General features: G+C 51.2%; 1 protein-coding gene across 2 annotated transcripts in view; it reads right to left on the bottom strand.

Moving 5' to 3' along the window:
- The window catches only part of ADA (adenosine deaminase), a 55,591-nt gene that overhangs the window by 39,472 nt on the left and 989 nt on the right, over positions 1–15,130 (bottom strand). Inside the window, exon 1 of one of the 2 annotated variants that reach the window (XM_076073825.1) lies at positions 12,008–12,026. The exons of the other annotated variant lie outside the window; for it this stretch is intronic. The gene's annotated coding sequence lies outside the window, so the exon portion shown is untranslated. Of the gene's footprint in view, positions 1–12,007; positions 12,027–15,130 lie in introns of those variants that run through there. 2 annotated transcript variants of the gene reach the window in all.

Genomic DNA, 15,130 nt, shown 5'->3' with positions numbered 1-15,130 from the left:
TGCTGTTGCCTTTGAGAGATCAGTTCAGATATGCGTGGCTTCACCTTGGCAAGTGCCACTCTCATGTCATTTTCACAGCAAAGTCTGTTCCTTTTCTTCGTTTTTATGTCCAGCATCCTCGAAAAGGATTGCTCACAAAGATATGTTGTAACAAATGGTATAAAAAAATCCAGGGCTTTCTTAGCAATAACTGGATACTTGTTCATTTGTCGACACCAAAACGTTGAGAGCGTTGTTGTTCTGAAGAGTTGCTGTTGAACCTGGCTCTGCTAAATTTCAATGATTTCGTCGAGGAATTCATCATTGACATCTGCTGTTTCAACAGCAAACGTGAACGGCTGTCTCACCCATGCTGGATATGACTCTCTTGTAGGGAAATATCTGTCGAGAGACTTTGCAAGCTCATCTAAGTGCGTGGCAATTGTTTGCTTCAGTTCCGTGGATGCAGAAATATCTCCGATTCCAGACACATCTTCGATCTTACTTGCACAGTCGTCCAGAAGCGGGAAGTTTGCGAAGTTATTGTTCTCTGTTCGTCGTTTCCATAACGGTAGCTTTTTTGAAAAGCCTTCAGGTGTTCTTCCGCTTCCATGATATTGACTCCACCACCCTGCATCTGCTGATTGAGATGATTGAGAGCTGCGAATATATCAGCCATGTATGCTAAAATGAGAATGAACTCAGGGTTTTTGAAGCAATCTGTATGTCAGTGTTGGTGCTCTTGCAAAAACAGGGCTAATTCCACACGCATGGCAAAAACACGATTCAGCACCTGTCCCCGGGATAACCACCGAATATTAGAATGGAGCAGAAGTACCTCAAATTCAGAGCCCATTTCTTTACACAGCTCACTGAAGATGCGGTGCCTCAGAGCACTTTTTCACACATAGTTCACACATTCCACCACAGTTTTTAATACTTCTGCCATTTTTGGAGGTAAGGTTTTTGTTGCCAACGCATGCCTGTGCAGAATACAATGCGTCACAATGATGTGTGGTGCATCGGCCTTTACTAGCGCACCAAAACCAGACTTTCTTCCCAGCATGACTGGAGCTCCGTCCGTACAAACTGCAGAAACCATATCCCATGAAAGATTGTTGTCTCTGAAGAAGTCATCCACAAGCTTCTTCACATCGGCTGCCTTCGTTGTTGTAAGAGGCTTACAAAATAAAAACTCTTCTTTTATCATGTCGTCTTTCACATAGCGTACAAAAACAGCAAGCTGGCTTAGATCAGAAACGTCTGTGGTTTCGTCGAGTTGAAGGCTGAATTTTGCTGGGCTTGAAATCAGATCCGCGACTACTTGAGCCAAGATGTCTTTACTCATGTCTTCTATTCTGTCACTGACGGTGTCATTTGAAAGGGGAATTTGGGATAATTTACCTTCGGCCGCTGTTCCGAGTATCAGATTCGCCATCTTTAATGCAGCTGGTTTCACAAGTGTTTCACCAATGGTGTGTGGCTTGCCCTGCTTTGCGATCAGGTAAGCAACTTCGTACGATGCTGTCAGGATCGGTTTGTTAACAGGTACAAATCCAAGAGCAGGCAGAGTGGCCCTTTCATCGAATCTGGCTCTCTTCACCCTGAATTCAGCAAGTGTTGTGTTCTTGTATTCCCCGTCTCCATGCAGCTTCAAGAAGTGTTCCTTTAGTTTTGCCGGTGCAAGACTAGAGTTGCTCAACTTGGCGTTGCAAATCATGCAGATAGGACGCTCACTCCCATCACGTTCCGTGATACATGAGAATCCATGTTGTACATATTCGTCCGACCACTTTCTTCTTTTGCCCGACATAGTTAGTATGGATAAAATATTAAAGAAATCACACGACGTACGACAACAACAGTCACACGTTGACTACTGAGTACGCACTAAATTCCCCGCAGCGCTGATTGGCCAAGCAGTGTAGCATGATCATCTGCAGCCAGTGATGGCCAAGCGGGCCGTGTGTGTCATCACAAATTTACACAATAATTCAAGTGTGTCCGGACCTCCGTGGCGGGGGCTCTGCCGAACCCCTGAGATCGACTCACCGAACCCCTGGGGTTCAATCGAACCCAGGTTAAGAACCACTGGTGTAGTTGTTATAAAGGGGCTCTAAATAAAAGATAAATATTAAAACACGTACACTTTTTTACTTGCACGGTAAAGTAAATGTATTTTTTTCATTTGCTATATAGCCAGATAATACGAAAAATCGCTAACCTTAAACACCCAGTAGTTCATGAAAAGTTGAAGGCGGTATAGTACTATAGTAATAGAGCAAGTGCAGAATCACTGAACCGGAATTGACAGCTTGAAAGCATTTAGCGTTCGGGGCCCTTGAAAGTGCGGGGCCCGTAGCTACTACACGTGTAGTAGCTACTACTACATGTGTAGCTACTACACGCTTAGCTACTACACGTGTAGTAGCTACTACACTACTACTACTACTACACGTGTAGTAGCTACTATACTCGTGTAGTAGTAGTAGTAGCTACTACACGTGTGTAGTAGCTACTAAACACGTAGGTACTACACACGTGTAGTAGTAGTAGCTACTACATACGTGTAGCTACACGTGTAGTAGCTACTACGTGTGTAGTAGCTACTACACACGTAGCTACTACACACGTAGCTACTACACGCGTGTAGCTACTACACGCGTGTAGTAGTAGTAGCTACACATACGTGTAGCAGCTACTCGTGCTACTAGGATCATCCGGCACTGTCTGCGAGTGATGCGCTCGCTGGCGACTTTTGGAAACCCGCATTGTTTACGATCGGTGAGTTTAATAAAGGTCTCTTAAATCGTTCTCGGCTACCGTATACGTTTACATTGGTATCGTAGTGATTTTACATTGGCACATTCACACGTTCCTACCTGTCACCCCACACGGTTTACCCCGCATTCCTGTCAAGGGGAATTGAGTTTTCAGGTTCGTACGGAGTACAGCCGTTTCAATACGGGCAAAAACGATTCGTTTTTTCGGTAAAGTCACGTAGTTAGAAATAAAATCAAATAAATCACGACGTTTCGATCGCTTGTGTTGTGATCGAAACGTCGTGATTTATTTTATTTAATTTCTACCTACGTGACTTTACCGAAAGAACCCAAGAGTAAGCTTGATTCAAAACAATTGTGTTTGTCTTTCTCCCCTTCGTGATGGGACTTTGTAGGATGAACGCTGAGATTAATAACAAGGTCTCAATTGGTCTGTAATAAGGTAGGGCACTGACAAGGGGTTGACGGGTAAGCACGTGATGACTTCTCACCGACGACTCTCACGTGCGATGTAACTTCCCATGGGACATTGGCACGCGGCAACCCCCGGGGGGCCGCGTGCCCACACCTGGGTGGCGAATCACTGCCCTGCAGCAGCGATGGGGCGACCCGTGCACCGCCTCGCGGACTCCTCGCGAGGTGTCCTGTAGCGGCGGGGGCTGTCGGAACTACAGCAAAGAAACTCACGCCCCCCCACCCAGCCCCTCCACCCGGCCCCCCAACCTGCCCCCCCCCCACCCGGCACCTCCACCGACCCCGCCCGGCCCCCCCCCCACCCGGGCCCCCACCCACCGGGCCCCCGCTCGCCCTCTCCCTTTGGTCGCGTATTGCCAGGTACGCCAGCCACCACCTCCAGCCCTCTCAACTCCCTCGGTCGTGCGTGTGCAGGCGGGCCAAGCAGACACGGAGGGACACGGAGGGACACGCGGACACGGAGACACTCGCGCAGAGACACGGGGACACGCAGACACGGAGACACGCAGTTGGGCAAATTTTTGTCGTGAATGTTGCCAGCGCCACTGATTGATGAGATCATAACCGACGGGGGGAAATCTCACTCAGCTACAACGCATTCCCAACCAGCCACCCCACCCACCCAGCCACCAGAAGCCATCAAGTCACCCACTACACCCAGCCAGCCAGCCACCCACCCCGCCAGCCACCCCACTCACCTACCCGGCCACCCCACACCACCACACCCACCCAGCCAGTCACTCAGCCAGACAGCCACCCACCCACCCCGCCAGCCACCCCACTCACCTACCCGGCCACCCCACACCACCACACCCACCCAGCCAGTCACTCAGCCAGCCAGCCACCCACCCACCCCGCCAGCCACCCCACTCACCTACCTGGCCACCCCACTCACCTACCTGGCCACCCCACACCACCATACCCACCCAGCCAGCCTCTCAGCCAGCCAGCCACCCACCCACCCCGCCAGCCACCCCAAGCCACCCACCCGGCTACCCCACACCACCACACCTACCCAGCCAGCCACTCAGCCAGTCAGCCATCCATCCACCCAGCCAGCCAGCCACCCACCCCGTCAGCCACCCCACCCACCTACCCGGCCACCCCACACCCACCCAGCCAGCCACTCAGCCAGTCAGCCATCCATCCATCCACCCACTCACCAAGCCATCCACCCAACCCAGCCAGCCACCTCACCCAGCCAGCCACCTCACCCAATTCGGCCACCCAACCCAGCCAGTCGCCCCACCCAGCCAGCCGGGGCCCGCAGTGAGTGTTCAGTTCTGCGCGGCACCGAAGCTGGAGCGAGCTGGAGAGTGAGCGCGCTGCCGTGGAGTGAAATGGGCCAAGAGAACTGGACAAGAGAGCAGCCCCTCCTACAGACGGCGATTCATCTTCTCGGTGGGCCTCACTCCTCCTCCCCTCTCCTCTGAGGCGTTCTCCCCTGCCCCAGGTTCTTGACCTCCCCCCCAAAAATCTGTTGGCCACTCTCACCGCTCGCCAAGACACCCGCCACTCAGAATAAAAAAATAATAATCATTTACAATGTATCATGCCAGGTGATCGCAGTGCAATCCATGCACGAGGTTAGGGTGTGTGTGTGTATATTTATGAATACTGCAAAGTCCTCCAGAACTCCACTGGGTCACACGTGTGAAGTGTAGGCCTGCAGGCAAAGAGGGGCGAGTCTTTAGAGAGGACCGAGAAAGGAAGGATTTCTCCACAATTCTAGCCCGTCGCCTGACGAGGATGGCTGTCGTACAATCGCCACTCGGATACTGCCAACGTAGCGGCGGTGGCTTGAACTCTCCGCCCACACCACACAACCGGCGTGCGCTCGAACGAGTCGACTAAATTGGCACGTTTTGTTCACGCGAAGGACCATGCCCAGCCCCTTTGGTGGCATGGTCCTTCGGTTCGACGCGATACCACGGCCTGTCTCAGAACACCGGTGGGAAGGGCGAACCCCGTGGTCTCGGCGCAGGAAAGTCGACCTCTGCGAGCACGTGGAGGAGAATGTCTGTGTGAGTCTCTCTCTCTCTGCCTGTGTGTCTGTCTGGGTGTCTCTGTGTTGTCTCTCTCTCTGCTTGTGTGTCCGTCTGGGTGTCTCTGTGTTGTTTCTCTCTCTGCTTGTGTGTCCGTCTGGGTGTCTCTGTGTTGTCTCTCTCTCTCTCTCTGCTTGTGTGTCTGTCTGGGTGTCTCTGTGTTGTCTCTCTCTCTCTGCTTGTGTGTCTGTCTGGGTGTCTCTGTGTTGTCTCTCTCTCTGCTTGTGTGTCCGTCTGGGTGTCTCTGTGTTGTCTCTCTCTGCTTGTGTGTCTGTCTGGGTGTCTCTGTGTTGTCTCTCTCTCTGCTTGTGTGTCCGTCTGGGTGTCTCTGTGTTGTCTCTCTCTCTCTCTGCTTGTGTGTCCGTCTGGGTGTCTCTGTGTTGTCTCTCTCTGCCTGTGTGTCCGTCTGCGTGTCCTTGTGTTGTCTCTCTCTCTCTGCTTGTGTGTCCGTCTGGGTGTCTCTGTGTTGTCTCTCTCTCTCTCTGCTTGTGTGTCTGTCTGGGTGTCTCTGTGTTGTCTCTCTCTGCTTGTGTGTCTGTCTGGGTGTCTCTGTGTTGTCTCTCTCTCTGCTTGTGTGTCTGTCTGGGTGTCTCTGTGTTGTCTCTCTCTCTGCTTGTGTGTCCGTCTGGGTGTCTCTGTGTTGTCTCTCTCTCTCTCTGCTTGTGTGTCTGTCTGGGTGTCTCTGTGTTGTCTCTCTCTGCTTGTGTGTCTGTCTGGGTGTCTCTGTGTTGTCTCTCTCTCTCTCTCTCTGCTTGTGTGTCTGTCTGGGTGTCTCTGTGTTGTCTCTCTCTCTCTGCTTGTGTGTCCGTCTGCGTGTCCCCGTGTCTGTGTTTTGTCTCTCCCTCTCTCAAATTTAGCAATCTTTGGAAGAACGCAATCAACCAGGTAGGGTTTTGACTGTTGTGTTAGCCGCCTCTCTGTGTTGTATTGCATTACATTTCTAACGGTAAAGTCACGTAGGTATAAAATAATATAAATCACTATTTTATTTTATACCTACGTGACTTTACCGAAAGAGCATGGATTCCTGTAATCACGAAAGCTTCAAATCAATCTTATATTTCTAAGTTTACAAGGACTGTTTTCTCATTCATTTGTACCTGATGATGATTGCTTGTGTTGCAATCGAAACGTCGTATTATATTATTTAATGTATTCTTTTCTCATTCTACGTGACTTTACCGAAATACGCAAAGAGTAATTCCTGCAGTCGCGAAAGCTCCAAATCAAGTTTGAGGAGGAGGATTCTGACATCGGCGGGTCGCAGGGGGCCGTTGAAGGAACGCGCAGGTGGAGGAGTCGCTGGTTGTGACTACTCACCACCTGATACACCATCACCAGATACTCACCACTCACCACCTGCCACTACTCACCACCTGACACACCATCACCAGATACTCACCACTCACCACCTGCCACTACTCACCACCTGATACACCATCACCAGATACTCACCACTCACCACCTGCCACTACTCACCACCTGATACACCATCACCAGATACTCACCACTCACCACCTGCCATTACTCACTACCTGATACACCATCACCAGATACTCACCACTCACCACTCACCACCTGCCACTACTCACCACCTGATACACCATCACCAGATACTCACCACTCACCACTCACCACCTGCGACTACTCACCACCTGATACACCATCACCAGATACTCACCACTCACCACCTGCCACTACTCACCACCTGATACACCATCACCAGATACTCACCACTCACCACCTGCCACTACTCACCACCTGATACACCATCACCAGATACTCACCACTCACCACCTGCCACTACTCACCACCTGATACACCATCACCAGATACTCACCACTCACCACCTGCCACTACTCACCACCTGATACACCATCACCAGATACTCACCACTCACCACCTGCCACTACTCACCACCTGATACACCATCACCAGATACCCACCACTCACCACCTGCCACTACTCACCACCTGATACACCATCACCAGATACTCACCACTCACCACCTGCCACTACTCACCACCTGATACACCATCACCAGATACTCACCACTCACCACCTGCCACTACTCACCACCTGATACACCATCACCAGATACTCACCACCACTCACCACCTGCCACTACTCACCACCTGATACACCATCACCAGATACTCACCACTCACCACCTGCCACTACTCACCACCTGATACACCATCACCAGATACTCACCACTCACCACCTGCCACTACTCACCACCTGATACACCATCACCAGATACCCACCACTCACCACCTGCCACTACTCACCACCTGATACACCATCACCAGATACTCACCACTCACCACCTGCCACTACTCACCACCTGATACACCATCACCAGATACTCACCACTCACCACCTGCCACTACTCACCACCTGATACACCATCACCAGATACTCACCACTCACCACCTGCCACTACTCACCACCTGATACACCATCACCAGATACTCACCACCTGCCACTACTCACCACCTGATACACCATCACCAGATACTCACCACTCACCACCTGCCACTACTCACCACCTGATACACCATCACCAGATACTCACCACCACTCACCACCTGCCACTACTCACCACCTGATACACCATCACCAGATACTCACCACTCACCACCTGCCACTACTCACCACCTGATACACCATCACCAGATACTCACCACCACTCACCACCTGCCACTACTCACCACCTGATACACCATCACCAGATACTCACCACCTGCCACTACTCACCACCTGATACACCATCACCAGATACTCACCACTCACCACCTGCCACTACTCACCACCTGATACACCATCACCAGATACCACTCACCACTCACTACTCACCACCTGCCACTACTCACCACCTGATACACCATCACCAGATACCACTCACCACTCACCACCTGCCACTACTCACCACCTGATACACCATCACCAGATACTCACCACTCACCACCTGCCACTAGTCACCACCTGATACACCATCACCAGATACTCACCACCACTCACCACCTGCCACTACTCACCACCTGATACACCATCACCAGATACTCACCACTCACTACTCACCACCTGCCACTACTCACCACCTGATACACCATCACCAGATACTCACCACTCACCACCTGCCACTACTCACCACCTGATACACCATCACCAGATACCACTCACCACTCACTACTCACCACCTGCCACTACTCACCACCTGATACACCATCACCAGATACCACTCACCACTCACCACCTGCCACTACTCACCACCTGATACACCATCACCAGATACTCACCACTCACCACCTGCCACTAGTCACCACCTGATACACCATCACCAGATACTCACCACCACTCACCACCTGCCACTACTCACCACCTGATACACCATCACCAGATACTCACCACTCACCACTCACCACCTGCCACTACTCACCACCTGATACACCATCACCAGATACTCACCACTCACCACCTGCCACTACTCACCACCTGATACACCATCACCAGATACTCACCACTCACCACCTGCCACTACTCACCACCTGATACACCATCACCAGATACTCACCACTCACCACCTGCCACTACTCACCACCTGATACACCATCACCAGATACCCACCACTCACCACCTGCCACTACTCACCACCTGATACACCATCACCAGATACTCACCACTCACCACCTGCCACTACTCACCACCTGATACACCATCACCAGATACTCACCACCACTCACCACCTGCCACTACTCACCACCTGATACACCATCACCAGATACTCACCACTCACCACCTGCCACTACTCACCACCTGATACACCATCACCAGATACTCACCACCACTCACCACCTGCCACTACTCACCACCTGATACACCATCACCAGATACTCACCACTCACCACCTGCCACTACTCACCACCTGATACACCATCACCAGATACTCACCACTCACCACCTGCCACTACTCACCACCTGATACACCATCACCAGATACCCACCACTCACCACCTGCCACTACTCACCACCTGATACACCATCACCAGATACTCACCACTCACCACCTGCCACTACTCACCACCTGATACACCATCACCAGATACTCACCACTCACCACCTGCCACTACTCACCACCTGATACACCATCACCAGATACTCACCACTCACCACCTGCCACTACTCACCACCTGATACACCATCACCAGATACTCACCACCTGCCACTACTCACCACCTGATACACCATCACCAGATACTCACCACTCACCACCTGCCACTACTCACCACCTGATACACCATCACCAGATACTCACCACCACTCACCACCTGCCACTACTCACCACCTGATACACCATCACCAGATACTCACCACTCACCACCTGCCACTACTCACCACCTGATACACCATCACCAGATACTCACCACCACTCACCACCTGCCACTACTCACCACCTGATACACCATCACCAGATACTCACCACCACTCACCACCTGCCACTACTCACCACCTGATACACCATCACCAGATACTCACCACTCACCACCTGCCACTACTCACCACCTGATACACCATCACCAGATACCACTCACCACTCACTACTCACCACCTGCCACTACTCACCACCTGATACACCATCACCAGATACCACTCACCACTCACCACCTGCCACTACTCACCACCTGATACACCATCACCAGATACTCACCACTCACCACCTGCCACTAGTCACCACCTGATACACCATCACCAGATACTCACCACCACTCACCACCTGCCACTACTCACCACCTGATACACCATCACCAGATACTCACCACTCACCACTCACCACCTGCCACTACTCACCACCTGATACACCATCACCAGATACTCACCACTCACCACCTGCCACTACTCACCACCTGATACACCATCACCAGATACTCACCACTCACCACCTGCCACTACTCACCACCTGATACACCATCACCAGATACTCACCACCACTCACCACCTGCCACTACTCACCACCTGATACACCATCACCAGATACTCACCACTCACCACCTGCCACTACTCACCACCTGATACACCATCACCAGATACTCACCACCACTCACCACCTGCCACTACTCACCACCTGATACACCATCACCAGATACTCACCACTCACCACTCACCACCTGCCACTACTCACCACCTGATACACCATCACCAGATACTCACCACTCACCACTCACCACCTGCCACTACTCACCACCTGATACACCATCACCAGATACTCACCACCACTCACCACCTGCCACTACTCACCACCTGATACACCATCACCAGTTACTCACCACTCACCACTCACCACCTGCCACTACTCACCACCTGATACACCATCACCAGATACTCACCACTCACCACCTGCCACTACTCACCACCTGATACACCATCACCAGATACTCACCACTCACCACCTGCCACTACTCACCACCTGATACACCATCACCAGATACTCACCACCACTCACCACCTGCCACTACTCACCACCTGCCACTACTCACCACCTGATACACCATCACCAGATACCACTCACCACTCACCACCTGCCACTACTCACCACCTGATACACCATCACCAGATACTCACCACTCACCACCTGCCACTAGTCACCACCTGATACACCATCACCAGATACTCACCACCACTCACCACCTGCCACTACTCACCACCTGCCACTACTCACCACCTGATACACCATCACCAGATACTCACCACTCACCACCTGCCACTACTCACCACCTGATACACCATTACCAGATACTCACCACTCACCACCTGCCACTACTCACCACCTGATACACCATCTCTAGATACTCACCACTCACCACCTGCGACTACTCACCACCTGATACACCATCACCAGATACTCACCACTCACCACTCACCACCTGCCACTACTCACCACCTGATACACCATCACCAGATACTCACCACTCACCACCTGCCACTACTCACCACCTGATACACCATCATCAGATACTCACCAGTCACCACTCACCACCTGCCACTACTCACCACCTGATACACCATCACCAGATACTCACCACTCACCACCTGCGACTACTCACCATCTGATACACCATCACCAGATACTTACCACTCACCACCTGCCACTACTCACCACCTGATACACCATCACCAGATACTCACCACCACTCACCACCTGCCACTACTCTGCACCTGATACACCATCACCAGGTACTCACCACCACTCACCAGACACCACTCACTACTCACCACAATTCTGCCCATATTTCTACTGCACTGCGAAATGCAAACGCCTTGTGACGCGCGCCCAACTCCATTTGATTTTGCAATGCGCATAAGTGCATCGGCAGTGTACACGGAGTATAAACTTTTGCAATCTGCATGCACGAGAGCGGTTTTTGTCCGGCTCCGCGAGGAGATACAAGGGCGTCCGAGTGCCTTACAACGAGCACCACCATTGCACCACCACCGCACTACCCCAACGCCACGTTCATCAACACATCATCACTTCCACCACCACTACACGCCAAGACAAAATATTCCACGTGCAGCCTTGTTGGGGCAAGATGAACAGGCAGCAGCAGCGCCTGTGAAGGCTGCCGGCACTGTGGCACACGAGGGGGGTGGGTGGCCAGCAAACCACGACCGGACCCGTCTTTGTCTCCCTGGAACGAAGTTTAACGCAGCGCAACCGGTACTCACTTGAGGCTGAGTCTACCTAGGAGAGGCCCAGTGCCGATTTAGATCATCGTCGCAGATGTTGGTGGCCGTGAGCGGGATTCGAAATCGGGTATCCGGGTTCGAATCTCAGCGCGCTAACCGCTACACCACCGGTCCCCATACACACACAGACATCTCACACACAGAGATATCTCACACACAGATATCTATCACACACACAGACATCTCACACACACAGACATCTCACACAGACATCTCACACAGACATCTCACACACAGACATCTCACACACACAGACATCTCACACAGACATCTCACACAGACATCTCACACACACAGACATCTCACACACACACATCTCACACACAGACATCTCACACACACACAGACATCACACACACAGACATCTCACACACACAGACATCTCACACACACACAGACATCTCACACACACACACAGACATCTCACACAGACATCTCACACAGACATCTCACACAGACATCTCACACACACACAGACATCTCACACACAGAGATATCTCACACACAGATATCTATCACACACACACAGACATCTCACACACACAAACATCTCACACACACACACAGACATCTCACACACACACAGACATCTCACACACACAGACATCTCACACACACACAGACATCTCACACACACACAGACATCTCACACACACACATCTCACACAGACATCTCACACACACACAGACATCACACACACAGACATCTCACACACACACAGACATCTCACACACACAGACATCTCACACACAGACATCTCACACACACAGACATCTCACACACACACAGACATCTCACACACACAGACATCTCACACAGACACAGACATCTCACACACACAGACATCTCATACACACACAGACATCTCACACACACAGACATCTCACACACACAGACATCTCACACAGACATCTCACACACACACAGACATCTCACACACACACATCTCACACAGACATCTCTCACACACACAGACATCACACACACAGATATCTCACACACACAGACATCTCACACACACACAGACATCTCACACACACACAGACATCTCACACACACACAGACATCTCACACACACACAGACATCTCACACAGACATCTCACACAGACATCTCACACAGACACAGACATCTCACACACACACAGACATCTCATACACACACAGACATCTCACACACACACAGACATCTCACACAGACATCTCACACAGACATCTCACACACACACAGACATCTCACACACACACAGACATCTCACACACACACATCTCACACAGACATCTCACACACACACAGACATCACACACACAGATATCTCACACACAGACATCTCACACACACACAGACATCTCACACACACACAGACATCTCACACACACACAGACATCTCACACAGACATCTCACACAGACATCTCACAGAGACATCTCACACACATAGATATCTCACACACACAGACATCTCATACACACAGACATCTCACACAGACATCTCACACACACACAGACATCTCACACACACAGACATCACACACACAGACATCTCACACACACATCACACACACACATCACACACACACATCACACACACACAGACATCACACACACACAGACATCACACACACACAGACAAACATCACACACACACACAGACATCACACACAGACATCACACACACAGACATCACACACACACAGACATCTCACACACACACAGACATCACACACACACATCACACACACACATCACACAGACATCACACACACACATCACACATATACATCACACACACAGACATCACACACACACAGACATCACACACAGACATCACACACACACAGACATCACACACACACAGACATCACACACACAGACATCACACACACACAGACATCACACACACAGACATCACACACAATCACACACACACAGACATCACACACACAGACATCACACACACACACAGACATCACACACACACATCACACACACACAGACATCACACACACACAGACATCACACACACACAGACATCACACACACAGACATCACACACACAGACATCACACACACACAGACATCACACACACAATCACACACACAGACATCACACACACACACAGACATCACACACACAGACATCACACACACACACATCACACACACACAGACATCACACACAGACATCACACACACAGACATCACACACACACAGACATAACACACACATCACACACACACAGACATCACACACACACATCACACACACACACATCTCACACACACACAGACATCACACACAGACATCACACACAGACATCACACACACAGACATCACACACAGACATCACACACACAGACATCACACACAGACATCTGTGTGTGTGCTTGGATAGTGCCGCGCGATAACCGCTACATTACCGCTCCCAACCCACTTATCACCACCACCACCAATACAGTACACCACTACAGTACACCACTACAGTACACCAATGCATCACAAACATCACCACCACCAGACATCTCACACACACACAGACATCTCACACACACAGACATCTCACACACACAGACATCTTACACACACACAGACTTCTCACACATCACACACACACAGACATCTCACACACACACACCATCACCACTACTACTACACCACCACCAATACACCATCACCACTACTACTACACCGCCACCACCAATACACCATCACTACTACTACACCGCCACCACCAATACACCATCACCACTACTACTACTACACCGCCACCAATACACCATCACCACTACTACTACACCACCAATACACCAGTGGGTAGTGAGTGGTGAGTGAGTGGGTGGTGAGTGAGTGGGTGGTGAGTGATTGGGTGGTGAGTGAGTGGGTGGTGAGTGGGTGGGGAGTGAGTGAGTGGGTGGTGAGTGGGTGGTGAGTGAGTGAGTGGGTGGTGAGTGAGTGTGTGGGTGGTGAGTGAGTGGGTGGTGAGTGAGTGGGTGGTGAGTGAGTGGGTGGTGAGTGAGTGGTGAGTGAGTGAGTGGGTGGTGAGTGAGTGGGTGAGTGAGTGAGTGAGTGGGTGGTGAGTGAGTGGGTGGTGAGTGAGTGTGTG

This window comes from Petromyzon marinus, chromosome 43 (genome assembly GCF_048934315.1).
Source record: "Petromyzon marinus isolate PM22_M1 ecotype Great Lakes invasive population chromosome 43, UKy_Petmar_22M1.pri1.0, whole genome shotgun sequence".
Classification (NCBI taxonomy): Eukaryota; Metazoa; Chordata; class Hyperoartia; order Petromyzontiformes; family Petromyzontidae; genus Petromyzon; species Petromyzon marinus.
Note: the sequence above shows the minus strand (reverse complement) of the source record. Positions and strands in the feature narration are given on the sequence as shown.